The following is a 17,369-nucleotide window of genomic DNA, read 5'->3' on the forward strand; positions in this document are numbered from 1 at the left end:
TCGAATCCACCGGCCAAATTTAATTAAAGCTCATGTCTTAAAAATAAAATGCTTTGATGTCAATAAAAAGTCATAAATTCATAGGAAAACTTGGTATCTCCGTTTATTTTGGTTTTTATTTTATACTTGAGCTTCTGAAATTTATCTTTAGCCGAGGCGGGGAAAAAAACTGAACGCCTCAAAAACTCGAGAAATCAATTTTGGTTCAATCAACATAGTAGATTATATCCCAACCCAAATTCTAGTGCAATGGAATTTTCCGACATCGCAAATCAAGATAATGAAGAGAATTTTAAACTCAATAATTATTATTTGAACTAAAAAACCCTTTTAGACATCTAAAACTACAGACAAAACTTAATAAATTATATAAAAAAATAATTTCAGTAATTGGAGTCTTCTAAGCAACGAATTAATGTCTTTCTGAAGGCCTATTTTATAAGGAAAAGCTTTGAATTAAAATTTGATTTCTTTATTGATTATTTTGCGGGCTATTTTGTTATCAAGCAAAAATTTGAAAATAACATTGTGTTTTGTTAGAGATTTCAAAATTTCTCGTGATCGTCTAGAAATTCGGGAAATCCCGGCCGAGAATTCTCTTGCCTCGAGAAATAAAAAAGCCGAGCAATCAGAAACCCTATTTTATACAAATACAATTTCGTTTCCATGATAAGTATGATGGCGTTTTATATTTCATATTTGTTTTGGTTTATTTAAATTGATATCTAGTTATATTTTTGTACTTTTCATATTTTCGAAGATATTTGCAATTAATTTATTTTCTGGATTTCTGTCTAAAACTTTTCAAAACTTATGTTTCGGATTTTAAATTAAACATTTAAAAACAACATTTCATTTAAATCCGAATATTATTATTGAGGAGTTTGGTTCGTAATGGTTCCTTTTGATTTTGGTGAAAACTCACGTATCGACGAAATGCTAGTGGTGTTTGATTGTGTGGTAAATAAATCAAACCATATCGCGGCACGCAGGGGGCTTCATTGGGCTCGTAACATCTACCAAACAAATTGTCGTTAAATATATTCTTTCGGATAAAAACTTCTTTATGATTTTTATATACACTTTCAAATAAAACTTCTATCATTTTAAATGAAAAACTCCTTTGAATAATCAGCCCGGAATATTTTTATGTAATTTCTGTGCGGAATTCCTTGTAATGCATATCTTTTGTTAATTATTTTTATAATTTGTGGTGCAGAATACATATCGTATAGTTTATAAAAATTCTGCTTAGAAAAATCTAGTTAACGAACTATTCATAATTAATGTGTCATCTATTTTTCCTGAAGGTTTTTTTCTAACGAATACAATTAAACGATAATACAATTAAAATGATAAATTTATTCATATGTAAAAGACTTAGTCGTTTCAGTTAGTTTTTATCATAGAAGAATAAAAGTAATTTATAACATTAAAATAATATCCTTTAGGTAATTAATTATAAAAAGAATAACAAATTGTAGTGGGTATGAACTTTAGAAACTGTATCAAAAGCTTTATTTTAACTCGCAGTCTCTACTTGCCTATTATTATAATAATACTAATGAGCTCTTTTAATATGAATCAGTTCACATAAATAAGACCCCCTAGCCACGGGTATAAACTAATTTTTCTGCATATCTAAACTTACATTTATTAATCCTTCAAACAGCTGACAGAAAGAATAATCAAAATTTCAATTCAGTACTCTATTAAGATCAATAATCTAAAAAGAGTGAAATCTTATAGAGATCACTGTCTGCGAAAATTTCATTCAATCTTTGATTTTATTTTTCAGCGAAATGAAATAACTTTCTATCGGAAACATAATAAAAATAACTTACAGAAGAACATAAAAATTATACCCTTAAGATAATTTTCCCATGGTACTTAGTTTCTTTTAATCCAGTTTACTTACTTATAGTCAATAGTCGAATGAGTATCATGGTCATTAGCGTATCACCGTAATATAAACACACTATCAGTTATTTAAACATGGATTAAAAAACTATTTAAGAAAAACTTTTGTACGTAATAAAATGGATGCTCTTACATGGTCTTAGTAATGATGTGGTTGGTTGATTTATATTTATATGTATAAATGCAATTTGTAAAAGTTGTATGTACAAGAAAATAAATAATTAAAAAAATAAAAACAAAAATTGCTTCAAATTAATAAAATTCTGAAAAGACAAGTGATCTTACAAAATTAAAAAAAAAAAACCGTAAATGCGATTTATTTCTTGAAAACCGATTTTTGGAAACTTGGCTATAAAATGTTCTCAATCAAGGCAGGCGGCTTAAGCGCTACGATGCCACTGAGAAACACATAGACGCACAGACGAACACTTTAAACTTATAACACTCCTTCTTAAATCATTATCAAAGTGATGGTCAAGAACATCAAATGAGATGAATTTTTTAGGACAAATTTTTGGAAATATTTTAATTGAAATTGAAATATTTGAGTTGAGTATGTTCTTTTGAATTATTGTTTTGAATTACCTAATTATTTTACCATTTCACTTTTCAAAATGAATTGAGCCAGGTTTATTTGACCATTCATTTCCATAGTAGTAATTTATATGTTAAATTATACGTCATGTCCTTTCCAAATTGAATTGATTTTGAAGATCAACGCCAATTTCGAGAACTGTTTTTTTGAGAACGAAACTCTAAGCTCGCACTTGAGCTAGGAACACATTCCGCTAAATTGTTAAATTACCTTTCAAATGAAACCAAAAAAAATGAAAATCGGTTATCCATTTAGGCGCTATGATGCCACAAACACACACACGCATAGCGATCAAACTTATAACACCCTTTTTTTAATTCGGGGGTTAAAAATACTGAATTAATCAATCTTCCAAACGGTAGGCAACACAAATCGTCAAAATTTCGTAAAAAGATGGGCTCTAGAATATATCTGTACGTATAAAATTTGTAGTCAATTTTATATCCTACAAATAACCTTCTTTGATTTAATTTTACAAATAAATAATAGTTTTTTACGTTATTATGAATATTTCTTTTAATTTCCATCACGACTTAAAGCTCTTCAATTTAAAAGAATAAGTTCTTATTTCCCTTTTCATTTTGATTTGTATCAATTATAATTAATTATTTCATGATAATATACAAGATTTATATTTCTGATACTTCCATTAGAAAACTCATTGCGTGATTAAGTATAATTTAACTTATAATGGATAAAAAAGCAGTCTTCATTGCGTTCGTAGAAAACATTTAAGATAAAAACTAATTTCTTTTTCTTTATCATTTGGTTGGATTCCTCGAAAACAACATGTAATGACTGATGAGCCTGAAATAATGCTTTTTATTGTGCATTAAATTTTGTATTTATGAGGTTAAAAAATTTGTGTAATAAATAAGAAAATTAAAGTCGAATTTTGTTAACTTCCCAATATCGGGTTTACTTAATCGGTTTGAAAATTCAGTGTCAACATTTCTAACTTTTCATGGTCAGGACAATGTATTAGCATTACTTTCAAATTGAGGCTGTGTTAATCCATGTGTGTGTTGGTACATTTGTTCGTTCACGTTTACAAAAAGGTAATATGCATCTTGAACTTGCGCCTATCGTTGTGTAGTAACATCAAGATATGCTGATAAGGTATGCATAAAACTTAATCTCCATCTCAAAGACAGAGAAAGTTTGCAACTATTAGGGTAGGCTTTTGCTATATATACCTCTTGTAAAAAAAGCCCGTATGTTACCTCTGAGCTACACATCTCTACTTCAACACAGTACTGAACACTGCATTGTTTCAGGAAGTTAAAGAAATTTATTTTCATCACCTGACTCGAACTGCTTGGATTCTGTGTTACAACATGTTTTTTTCGTGACACGTGTATGCGATACCCACGGTCTGCGTATGTGACAAAAAAAGTGATTCTGGGTCACAAACCTAGGGAGTTCGGTTATGAGTTTAGAGTATCTGATGATGAGTACCTGGAACAATTAAACACAATTTGTGACAATAATACAACTTTATCAACAAATCTTTGAAAAAAAGTGAAGAAAATATGTAATACAAAAATACTGGAAGTCCTGTTTCGCTTCTGATTACCGGGATTTATATACTTTGTTGTTCTATTAGAATATAAAACCATAATTAAACTCAGGATATGTATTATCCTGAGATTGGGATATATATAAAGCATGTTGTAATCTATATGTGCTATTGCTGACAGAATATGTACAATATTTCCTTTCTATCTGCGATTACACTGAATAGGAAAAATAATATTGACATTTTTTTAATTAATATTGTGTGTTATTAAAAAAGAATAAATATGTAAATACCACACCCATAATATATTTCATATATCAATTTATTTTAAATAAATAATATATATTTATAATACACGATGGCACAAAATTCACGAGTCTATTTTAAAATAAAATAACTATCCACTAGAAATCATTTAGCTTTCATAATCTTAAAGCGAAGACTGGTAGAATGTTATTTGAAATATTAACTAAAATTTTAATTTTAGCTGGCCCTGAAGGAGAGGTTTGGTTTTTTCATTGCTAAGTATTGCTCTACCCGGTTTCCAAAGATATATGCAGCTTTTTCCTGTTTTCACTTTTTAATAATATTTTCGAAAATTACATATCGGGTACGGAACCATCGCACTTGAAACATATCTGAGAACGCTTTCCATTAAATTACCTTTTTCCTTTAAGCCTGTTCCAATCTGAGCTGATTTTGATGATCATCGCCAATTATGTAGTTTTTTTCGGGTACGTAGCCCTCAACTCGCACATGAGACATAGATAAGAACACTCGCCGTTGAATTACCTTTCAAACAAAACACACACAAAAATCGGATCATCCGTTCAGACGCTACGATGCCCCCGGCAGACACACAGACACACTCACACACACACATAGCGACCACACTTATAACATCCTTTTTTTAGTTCAGGAGCTTAAACAGAATCCTTCATTTTCCATCTGGTAAATACAAATTTAAGTTCAATTCTGCCTAATTTACATTTTAAAAACCTAAAGAAAAATGTACAGAAATTAAATCATTGTAAAAAATTCAATTTTTATAAAGGCGCCTGGCTTTTGGACCTACCTGTATATACATATCACATGTATCTGTCATTGACCTATTGTACCAGTCGAAAAGATTGTATTTGTTTTTTTTTGTTTTTTTGTTTCTGCTGACTATACAACATATGAATGTAAATATGATTTTTTGAATATAAATTATTATTTTATTTTTGTACCACTAACTTTCCACAACGTTAACTGGTATTATTTCATCCTTCCCGTTTTCTACAGAAGGTTTCAAAATACTTTATAAACATATACCGTTATCCCGGTAGTAATAATAAATTTTTCAGTAAAAAGGCTTGAAATTTATTTGTAATAAGTTTAATGATTTAATGTCAGCCTCAATTTATGGTTTTGTTTCAATTTAGTGAATATTTTTAGAATTTAAAATATAGTAGGCTTAAGGTGGTTTTTATGATCCAGAGGTGTCATACACTATGACAACGTTCCTGCAAAGTTTATAAAGCAAACTTTTTTTACTTAATATTCTGAAACAGAGAAACGCTGCTTAATTAAAGTAAGCAGTATGAAATAATAAAAAATTTAATTTGGGAATATTCACCTTTTTGGCAAAATTTTTATAGTCAAATTTAAAAGCAGTATGTATCTTCAAATTAAAAATATAGAAAAATATTGCCTCTTGTCAAAATAATCATAGAGTATTGATGCAACTAAAAAAATGCATAGTCTTCATCAGTACTATAATTGCGAAAAATGATTAAAGTTTATTTCTGTTAAAAAATGCAAATAGCAAGCTTTTAAGGGCACATTTGGTAGGGTTCAATTGTGTGGATCTAAAGAAATACTCGCTACAAAATAATAATTTATGAGCGAGGAAAAACATGAAACAGTTTATTTTAAGACCGCTATATTTTGGGTATTTATTTTCTTATGGAAATTTGGTAGGAATTTAAATGGCACCTTCTCGAAAAATGTTGCGAAAATGGCTGATGATAGAACCATTGGGTTAAATTTTCCATGTCTCTTTAGGAATATAAATTATGATTGTTAGATAGTTTCCCATCCTGTGTTAGTCAACGCGATTGTTCTGAAGTTTCAGATGTAGGTACTTCATCCCAATCGAAATTCAATAAAGAAAAATTGTACCATAATTTTACCTCTTGTACCAATACAGTTAAAACTTTACGAAACAAATATATTGCAAGTGTATTCCCAACTTTAGACAGTTTATACATTGTTGGATAGAATTGTGTAATGTTCATATCAGAGTTTTTATCTTCTAAAGCTCATAAGAGTCGATGTATCACACAATTATATGCTTGAAGATATTTTATTTATTGAACATATGGATCACATGATAAACATAACGTAATGGACTGTACATAATATTTCTATAACATACAGATTCTATTTTAATGTTATGTACTTTGATGTTTGATCTTTGATCGATTTAAATATGTGTATTTAAGTGTTATAAAAATAAGAGATGTAACTTGTTTACTGGAACTGGTAAACAGAACCGGGCGCGTTAAATGAAGCTAAATGTATTTGTTAAAAAATTTAAAGTTCACGACAATTTAAAATGTGTTAAAACTCTAAACGCAGGATAGGATTGCAATCGTGACGAAAAATCCTAATGGGTGGATACTTCTAAAATCATTTGTTTTAGAGTTACAGTTTAAAATAGCTTAAAAATAAACTTCCGTATTTCTACAAGAGTCAATGTTAACTTTTTTTCTATCTCTAACGGTTTACAAGATGGGTCCTCCCAAAAACCAATTAACCGTTGTTTACGAACTCGACCTCACTTTTTACGTCCTGAGTACGTTATAAAAATTTCATCTTGATATCTCTTTTTGTTTTTGAGTTATCGTGTTGACAGACAGACGGACAGACGGGCAGACAACCGGAAATGGACTAAGTAGGTAATTCTATGAACACCTATACCAAAATTTTTTTCGTAGCATCAATAATTTTAGGCGTTCAAAACTAAACTTAAGGGACTTACAGGGACTAAACTTAATATACTATGTATATTTCATATATATATACATGGTATAAAAAGTTTTAGTGGAGTAAAATGCCTTGCATCTTCCCAATGAGAAGTATCCACATTTTTTCCTGAAACGTTCAAAAACAATCAACGGCCAAGGACTTCTTTTTTCACGTTACAAACTGTAGATGTGTGCGTGTGGATGTATGTTTGTAGTATATGAAGTCTATTATTATTATTTTATATAAATTTGTATATAAAATAATACATTATCCATTTATAATATTTAATAACAGAGAGAAGACTAAAAGATTATAATACATGTTCGATTCGTTGCGTTGCTGTTTATAATATGTTATGTTTAAATAAAAGAAAAATGATTAATATTTTATATTTATGTTTTTGATAGGTTTCCACAATATTTTTCATTAATCAGTTTATTTATCTACTATATATTATATTAAAAAAAAAAAAAAAAAAAACATATCGATATGTTTATTTTCCATTTAGAAAATTACATGTACTACTTTTTTTTTTTTTTGGTTTACCATAAATAAATCGCAAATAAAAAAATAATTTTTTTTTTGTATGCGAGGATGCATTTTATGTTTTATTAAACAAAAATTGAAATAAATCATTTTTTTGGTTTAGTTTGAAATAAATTATTACAGCAAGCTTTGGAATAAACGATAGTAATAGTACCTACACACAGTTATTGTTGATTTTGTGCCCACAAAAAGCAGGGCAAAGCAAACAAAATTCGGCCTGTTCGTCAAACACATCATACTCATTTTTTAATTATTTTTGCTAAACGAATCTAATTCAATTGATAATCGATGTTCATTAACGTTAAGCCCGTTTCCCGTTTAATTTAAACTAGTACAAATTTTGTACTATTATTATGTTACAAGTCTTGAAAATATTTATATAGTCCATTCAACTATACACATGTTTTCCTTGGAGACATTTACGAACTCTCTTTGGCGGGATTAAATTATTTTATTCGTCGACAACTGAAGTTAAATCATTCATAGTCTTATACTAGAAAAATATAATATTATTTTCATTAAAAAAGAAAATACTCTTTTGGTCATTTTAGAGTTCGTAAAATAATCTTCAAAATAAACGATTAACTATTATAGACGTCATTAGCATGATAATTCACGGAGCAGTGATGGAAATAAAGTTGCTTACTAGTTTATCTTTTTGTTATTCTATTAATATCATAGTTGTGTCGCTCGTTTTTCGATTAAACTTACGACTTTTAAGTTATCGTCGAAAATCGAATAACAAATGAATTGTACAGAATTACGTCACTTATAGGCTATTTTTACATTCAAATTTTGTCAGTTATTTTATAGCTTTTTGATTGTTGGTGAAAGACTACCAAATCCCTAGAGCTTTTAGTTGAACGTAAGATAACATTCAAAGTAAAATTTTTTCTAAATATCCAAAGGTACAACACCAAATGTAAATTTGTACTTAATAAAAAACTAGGGATTATACAAGATGCAATAAGTTCCCAGAATCCACTGGAATATGACGTCGTTCCTGATAAATATGATGAAAAATTAAAATTTTGTCAAATTGTAATATATTCCACTGAAGAAAAATCATGCTTTCAATGTTGCAGTCATATTTACAAGATAGTGACAAGCGAGTTTTTTTTTTCAATTTTGATTTATTGTAACACTCGAGCAATGTTTTACAATTATGTACAACTAATATCTACAACAGTTAATTGTTATTAAAACTATAAACTCTTAAGTACATGAAAGATATGAAGTTATAATCTGAGCACGTCACATTATCAGCTTACAAAGTTTTCTTCGAATAATAATTGCCACCTACTCACGTAATAATTTTATACTGTACAACATTTCTTTTTAATTCAATTGTTATATAACAAATTTTAATTGATTTATAAGATAAAAATAATTAAAATTCTGAAATGATCTAACATTATGGAATGCTTAATTTTTATTAGATGGAATCCATTAAAAAAATTGAGTATCGTTGATATTGATTTTATGATTCCAATTATTTTCAAATGATATACTCAACTTTTATATTTCGGATTTTTATTTCTTTAATCACGAAAAATTTGGTTCTTATCGTGCGGAGTTGTTCTGATTTGCTTGCTGGTTGGAAAGTAATACCAAATAAAGTGAGACACAAAAAACAAAAAAAAGCCGAGACCAAAAACTGAACATTTTCATCTAGGTAACCTAGGAAACTAAAACTTTTTCAATTGATTCAGCTTGCCGTGAATTTTGAGAATAATTTTTATTTTTGAGAAAAATGTTTTGAGATATTTTTATAATTTGTCAATTCGTATTTTTTGTCAAAATTTTATGTTTTATCATTAGTTGTAAACTTTATAAGAAGTTAAAGATAACATAGATAATTTAAAGTAAATACAAGGATATTTCAATATTATGTCATATCCTGATCAATCCAAACGTAAAGTACGCACATATTGGGTTGCCTACTAAATCAGCATGCAGTGTGTTTTTTTAAAGCGCTACATTTATAATGTATCAACGTAGGGAAGGAGATAGTGCCTATCGGGTGTCCCACGACACCTCGTTGTTTTCTGTTAATTTCAATGTTTTGAAAAGCCTATTTTTCCAATGTCCATTTCTGTATATTATTGTAGATCGTTTAGAAAACTTTATCGTAATGTCAGTTTATATCATGAAATCTTTGAGCATTTTTCAATGCCGGGTATTGACGCAAAAAGTATTATTCTGTCTTGTCATATTCCTAGCCGCGGATTTAAGTGATTGCGAATACTTTCAGTCGGATTCAATCATTACATGTCTGAGTGTGCTATTTTTAACGTAAAGCATATCAAAATAGATAATATTGTCTTGTTATTTTCACAGAAAAATAACCGAACAATTTTCTACTATTGATAATGGTCATTTGCAGAAAGTGATTTCTCAAGATAAAAGTCACAAGTCCGTGGTCTAATTGGTCGTATATTTTCTAATAACCCTGATAACAGTATGTAACCTAGTAACTGTAATGTGATCTTTGGGTCCAATGTTAAAAACTAACATACAAATACTAGGTAAACTTTATACCATCGTTTTAACCAGTAATTTATAGCAATGATATACAGTATTCAGATAGCATACATAGACAAACACTTTAAGAAAATAATATTCTAGAAAGCGTCTATTTCACAAAAATTACGAACCAGAAAACACATTACACCGTATAAACTCGTATTACATAATAGGGATGAGTGTAGTGCCAGGGATCAAAAATTTCATTCTTACATGTCTTTAAGGCGTTATTCTAGTGTAGAAAAATCTTCCAAAGTAATTTTAATAATTCCATTTATTTATTTCGACGATTTTGACGACATGTTTTAAGGTAAAAGGTAATTTAATGGAGAGTATTCTTATATATGTTTCAAGTGCGAGTTTAGGGTTCCATAACCGAAAAATTAGTCTGGGGCTTACTTAATTTTGTAAATTTCACTTGTGTTATTACTATACTACGAAATTATAATTTCTTTTTTTATATTTGTTGTGTATTTTAAAATATCAATATAAAATAAAATGTGGTATATTAAATTTTTTTTTTACTTTATTAAATTTTAAATGCTCATAATTTGCGATTCTAAAATTGAATGCCTTCTTAATTCCATTTTTCAAAATATAGCAAAAGGAATTGTCTCCACATGGACCAGCATGACACGGAAGTGAAACAAAATTATGAAAGTTAGTGGGTGTCCATTTTCATGTATCTGTGGCACAGCAGGTTATTCGATCCAAGGGACATGAAGGTGCATCTTTTCAAACTTTACTTTCGTGACATTTTTCATTATGTTAAAAATTAAAATATGGCATACAAAATACCCACCAATAAGTATTGATTTAGTCAAATGCACATGGGTTATAATTCTCTACGTTGCTTGCCTGCTAGTGACTGACGAGAAACTGAGAATGAATTATGGAACTTTGTATTCTTGGAACTACATCTTACCATATACCTTCCTTTAGTACACATTATGGATAAAGTATTACGTCTGTAAGACCTATCTTCTCTCTCTTAATTTGCTTTTTATTACTCATTATTTTCATGTAATTAAACGAAAAGAAAAATAAAATTATGAAAACATATTTTTTCACTTAAAAACTTTTTCATTCTTTGAATTAGTTCTTTTTTATTTTTGTGAGTAAAAAAAATGAAAATCAATTTAAAAAAAAAAAAAAAAAAAAAAAAATGTAAGAAAAGAAAATATATTCAACAGTTTTGATGTAGGCTTGAAAAAAACTCCGAATAAACTTCAAATATTTACTTATCGATTATGTAAAATATTTGAATAACAAAATAAGTGTTTTTCGAATAGAAAATCTGTTTTTTACCACAACTCAAAATATATGTGCAAACAAGGGCTGTAGTATTTAAGAAAGGTTCTTCTTAATTTTGCAATTTTAATTCATTCCCAATGGATTATACTAATCTGCGAAAAGTTTGCTTTCATTTTGCTGAATTCGAAAATGGTATTTATTTCCCACGAGGAACGTTTGTTTTAAATAGAAGTAGATTTATAATTTTTTAAAATCACACCGGCAAAGAAAAAATCCGCATTTTATTACACTTAACTTTGGAAAGGTGTGCATAAAAGATTTTTATAAATAATATTTAAAAAACAAAAAAAGAAAAATAACGAGAAGTTTCCAAAGATCAGAATCACTTCATTAATAGTTAATTGTACAGCGTTAGTAATTTATGTTAGTATTGTTAATTAATATAGTATTACATGGGTGTCGTTTTAAGCGAATTTCCGAAGGAAATAGAATTATTAGAGTTACAGAGAACTTGTCAAAAACTATGAAAACTTCGACGCTTTTATGATATTCGAGTATAAAAAGATTAGAAGTTTTTCCGAAAACTGGCATAAAGCAAATAATGCTTTTAAAAGGAATCTTCGTAAAATACCATCTTAAAAATATGTTTCTACCACTAGCTCTTGTTTTGCCTAAAATAAAGTTGTATGAATATGTGTATAATGTCGAAAAGAGAGTCAATTTTCTTATCCAAGTAAACGAACTTAATATTTTCCAGACAATAAACAATAAAAATATCATCAAATTTTAATTAACTACAGGTATAAAAACCTGCTATATAGATATGTCTTCGAAAAACCAATCAAAGTTCATTTCAGCGCTAAAGCCCGTCATATAATTTTTACTTCTTTTTTTGTTGTTGTTGTTGTCAATATGTAGTAAATATTTATGAAACCACCACCGAGTTTCTATTCAAGGACATAAAAAATATAGGAACCTATAAAATAGTAGTTATAACAATTTATTTTTTGTTACCACGCAAAATGTAACAAGTAAGTAGTACAAGTGGCTTGAGCTAGAGCTGAACAATGACTTGGCTATTGTTCGCAAATTTATTTTATGTCCTGATAAAAACTGGTAAAAAGTAACGAAAAAGTGTTACACATATTGTGTTTGGTATTTGACTGATGGATTCCTTTTATCATTCGTTACGAGTGGATTTTTTATAGTTTGAAATATACAGCGTGTTCAATGGAACATAAATTTTTTTATTATTTCAAAATTAAAAGTTTCTTCTTCAAATAAATAGTAGTTTTGTTTTAGTAATACTAAAAAAACATGTTTTTGTTACTAACTGAGCTAAAAAGTAGAAAATAATTTCTATAATAGAATGCTTCAAAAAAAAAAAAAGTTTTATCGTAAAAAGCATGGAGTGCTACTTGAGATATTTTGCCAAGGCCAAACTTGGGAATTTCAAAGTGTGTTTTCGAGCCTAATATGTAGTACAATAGCAAAATTAAAAGATCGAACTATTTAAATTAAGATGTGTGCTTTAAAAACGTGTTTTGAATTGTTCTAGGTTGAACCCGGTAAAATAATTCAAGTATACATTTCAATTATTGTTCAAATATTTTATGGACAGAAATTGGTAAAAGTAAAGTCGCTATAAAATATCTTAAAAAGCACCCCAAAAAGCAAATTGGTTTCCGATAATATGATTTCTTTCTTAATCTTTATATTTTTCTTTGAGCTGACAGAATTTATTTTGTAATTTTTAGTTCAACTAGTTACAAAAGCGTGTATTTTTTGTTTTTTAAAGTATTATTTCCTAATATTGTGGAAGGTTATCTGCGCTTCCACCATCAAAGATTTTTTACTGAATTGTTAATCCTGAAGATCTTGATCAGAGTAATCGGACAAACTTATGTAATGATTGTATTGTCATCGGTCCTTGATAAGTGTGCGAAGAATCAGTTCAATCTAATGTTTTCAAATGGGTGAAAATACCAAGCTAATAAAAGCGTATTAAAAACATCCTGTTCGTCGACCAATTTATTTTACCATTCAAGATAAAAGTAATAGATATATTATGTAAATATCATTAAAGTGGACTTTTTTGGTTTTTCTGTATGGCTTGCTCTCAAAACAGAAATTTTTTTTACGTACCACAAAATAATGAAAAAATTTCCTCAAGATAGTCAGTCCATCCTTAAAAATCAATGAATGGACTCAAATTTGTTGAATTCATAATAATATAATAATGTTTTGGGGATGCCTTTTTCATATATTTGCGGTTCCCATTTTCCATTATAGCCCAAATAGTTGGGCTATATATTGGTATGTATTAGTTCAAACAAACAAAAAATAAAAATAATAATAGATTAGATTTTCAAGTTTTGAAGGATGAGAAAGTGAAGGGTCAGCTTATATATCACAAACGATTTTATCTCGACGAAAATCGGTATCTAGTATAAAAAGTCCGATGAATTATTCCTGTATTTCCCGAACACTCTGTATATACAATTCTATCCCATTATTCATATAAATTTCTTATCATTTACATTTGTTTTACAAGCTGTTGAAATTTTCACTTTTTTAGTATTGATCGCATCGTTATTTTTTCTACAGTAGGTAATAAAAAATATTCCAGGAAAATATTTATTTGACAAAGATATTTAGTTGTAAGATGAATCCCTGCTAAAAAATATAGTCGTTATCAGATGAAATGATATCTGTTTCAACGGTATCTCAGTAATCAGATGTTATAAAATAAATGGAAATGGATGAGTGGGTATGCAAAAATATAGGTACCAGTTTTTTAGTATTTGATTCGAAAATTAAATCATGAATTCATAATAGTAAAATAAATACAATCAGATCACAATCACGAAAAATCGGTTATAGTGACGAAATTTAAAAAGATGTCTAGACTGAATCCCTATAGAATAACGATATATACGAATGAATGTATCAGATATACATTTTACGTCCTAAGCACGCTATAAAAATTTCAGCTTAATCTCTTTTCATTTTTGAGTAATCATGATGACAGACAGACAGACAGACAGACAACCGGAAATGGACTAATTAGGGGATTTTATTAACACCTATACCAAAATTTTGTTCATAGCATCAATATTTTTAAGCGTTACAAACTTGGGACTAAACTTAGTATACCTTGGTATACTAAGGATTTCATAAACATGGTATACAAATTATGGTTTTAGAAGTTTTCAAAGAGCTTTTGATTCCTGATTTCATTTGAAACTCCAGTTTCCCCAACTACGTAACACAAAAATAATTTTTTTTAAAATCTTTAATAACTCGCGTATTAGACTGCTAAATTAGACTGCGTTATGACTCCTATACCAACTGTTTTATGACTCCTACCATAACAATATTTATATATTCCAATTCAATTAAGACAACAAATAATACACATCGAATATAATTATTATTTAATTGATATTATTAATAGATACATAATTAGGTATAATAATGATTTATGTATGTGTGATGTGTTATGTATGTTCACACATGTAACTGCACTGGGTAACAAAAAACATGCAATAACATAATTATCACGCTTTTAAAATTTGAAGCATCTATGTGCTTGGATTATTTTGTTATTAATATAAGAGCTAAAAGCATCTAACATTGAGATCTTATAATGACAAATTTGAAAAGTATGACCCAAATTTAGTAGGATTACATACTTGGTTGATCAAAATTGGACAAAATTTGGATGTAATAGAGCAAAATTAAATTTTTTGGATTCTGATGACGTCATAAAGTTAAAAAATTCTATTTTTTTGATAACACAGAAAAATTTTATCCGATCTTATTGGAATTTTTTTTGAAACCCACTAATTTTGGGTCATTCTTTTCAGCCGTGATGCCAGTTTTTCGATAGTAATCACTGATGTGCTGAATTCCGGAACCAAGATTCCACATTCTGGAAATCTATTAGAGCTAGGTTAATTTTGATAACAAATTTGAAAAGTATGACCCAAATTTAGTAGGATTGCATACTTGGTTGATCAAAATTGGATAAAATTTGGATGTAATAGAGCAAAATTAAATTTTTTGGATTCTGGTGACGTCATAAAGTTAAAAAATTCTATTTTTTTTGATAACACAGGAAAAGTTTATCCGATCTTATTGGAATTTTTTTTGAAACCCACTAATTTTGGGTCATTCTTTTCAGCTGTGATGCCAGTTTTTCGATAGCAATCACTGATGTGCTGAATTCCGGAACCAAGATTCCACATTCTGGAAACCTATTAGAGCTAGGTTAATTTTGATAACAAATTTGAAAAGTATGACCCAAATTTAGTAGGATTGCATACTTGGTTGATCAAAATTGGATAAAATTTGGATGTGATAGAGCTAAACTAAAATTTTTGTATTCTGATTTGTACTCTCCTCAAATTTGCATTTAGCTTTTTACTGAAAGTTGCTACCTGGCCTGTACTTCTTTTAAACCGAAGAAATTCAGTTAAAAAGGATTCAATCAAAATGCATTGGGTATTTTTGTTGGTAAGTGTAATTAGATTCCGAATGATATTATCAAATGATATAAAATGCACACATATGTTGTTATTTTTGTTTATTTAATTAATTATAATATGACTGTGGTTTTATTACAATTTATTAAATTTATTATTAAATATTATGATGAATAAATTGTTTATATTATTATTTATTATATTTATTTTCTACCTAAAATTATTGGTAACATAAATTAAATTTTCATTGCAAGAATTATAATTTATAATTTATAATTGGACACACACACATTAGTTAGTTTTATTGTTGCATTACGTTACATGTGTAGTGTTCATATTCTGTTATTTATAATTATTATTTTGTGAAAAGTATATTTTGTGAAAATTAATGATGAATGAAATCAAATAACTGAATTTATTAAATTTCCATGTTGATTCTCTCTCTATTTTAAAAATATTTGAATTTAAATTAATGAAATTTACTTGGAGTAAAAAAACGATCGAGAGGTGTGAATTATAGCGCTTACTATTTTTATTTACAATATACTTTTCGGAAAATTAAATGTATTTAATTTATAATTCAAATACTTGGTGTATGATTATTTAAATAATTTAATTTTATACCTACTTTTAGTAGTTTGTAGTTTAGTAGTATTTGACTTTAGTGTCAAATAATTTCAGTATTAGTTTAAAAAAGACATAGTTCTGAGTAGGTAGTTAACCCTATGTGAGTACATTTGGTTTGATAAGGATATTTATTTTGACATACCGAAAAAATTGCATTGTAATTACTTTTAATTATCTCTGTTTTCTTTAACTTCTGATAACTTTCACAACTCCATTTTTAGTGTTGTTTAATTGCATGACAGTTATAAAAAGATTTTTGCATTTTCTCAAAAATTATGGTAATCTGAATCAATTGAAAAAGTTTTAGTTTCCTGGGTAACCTAGATGTCGGTTTTCGGTGTCTGTTGCAGTTTTTTTGGTTTTAAATTCCAACCAGCAAACAAATATCGTGCGATAAGGAACATGGGAAATTTATCGCTGAAAAAATACCATATTGATACCAATTTTTGTAGACACATGTCTCCTTAGTTATATTGGATCGATGAACTGAAAGTAAGTTAATAGTATGTCATTTGTAGAGAATAGTGACTATTCTAAAAAAGCAGCATCGAGAAATCCTCAAAGCCTCGTTTTGTGATGCTTTTCCCAATTTGTGAACAATGATCGAAAGATAAAAAATGATTAATGAATATAATCATCGTTACGTACCGTTTTTATTTCGGATAAACTTTTGACAAATTTTATTCGTACATAAATTATAAATTAATATTTAAATCATTATTGAATTTATTTATAATAATTACCTATTATTGTATGCATGAAAACACATGAAGTCAACCATTTGCAATTGCAATTTGTATGATCATGGAGTAAACTTTAATGAAATACAAAAATATAATAACAATATGTTGAATCAATAAAAGGATAAATATTTTGGAGAACA

The sequence above is a fragment of the Chrysoperla carnea genome, chromosome 5 (genome assembly GCF_905475395.1).
Source record: "Chrysoperla carnea chromosome 5, inChrCarn1.1, whole genome shotgun sequence".
NCBI classification, from domain to species: Eukaryota; Metazoa; Arthropoda; class Insecta; order Neuroptera; family Chrysopidae; genus Chrysoperla; species Chrysoperla carnea.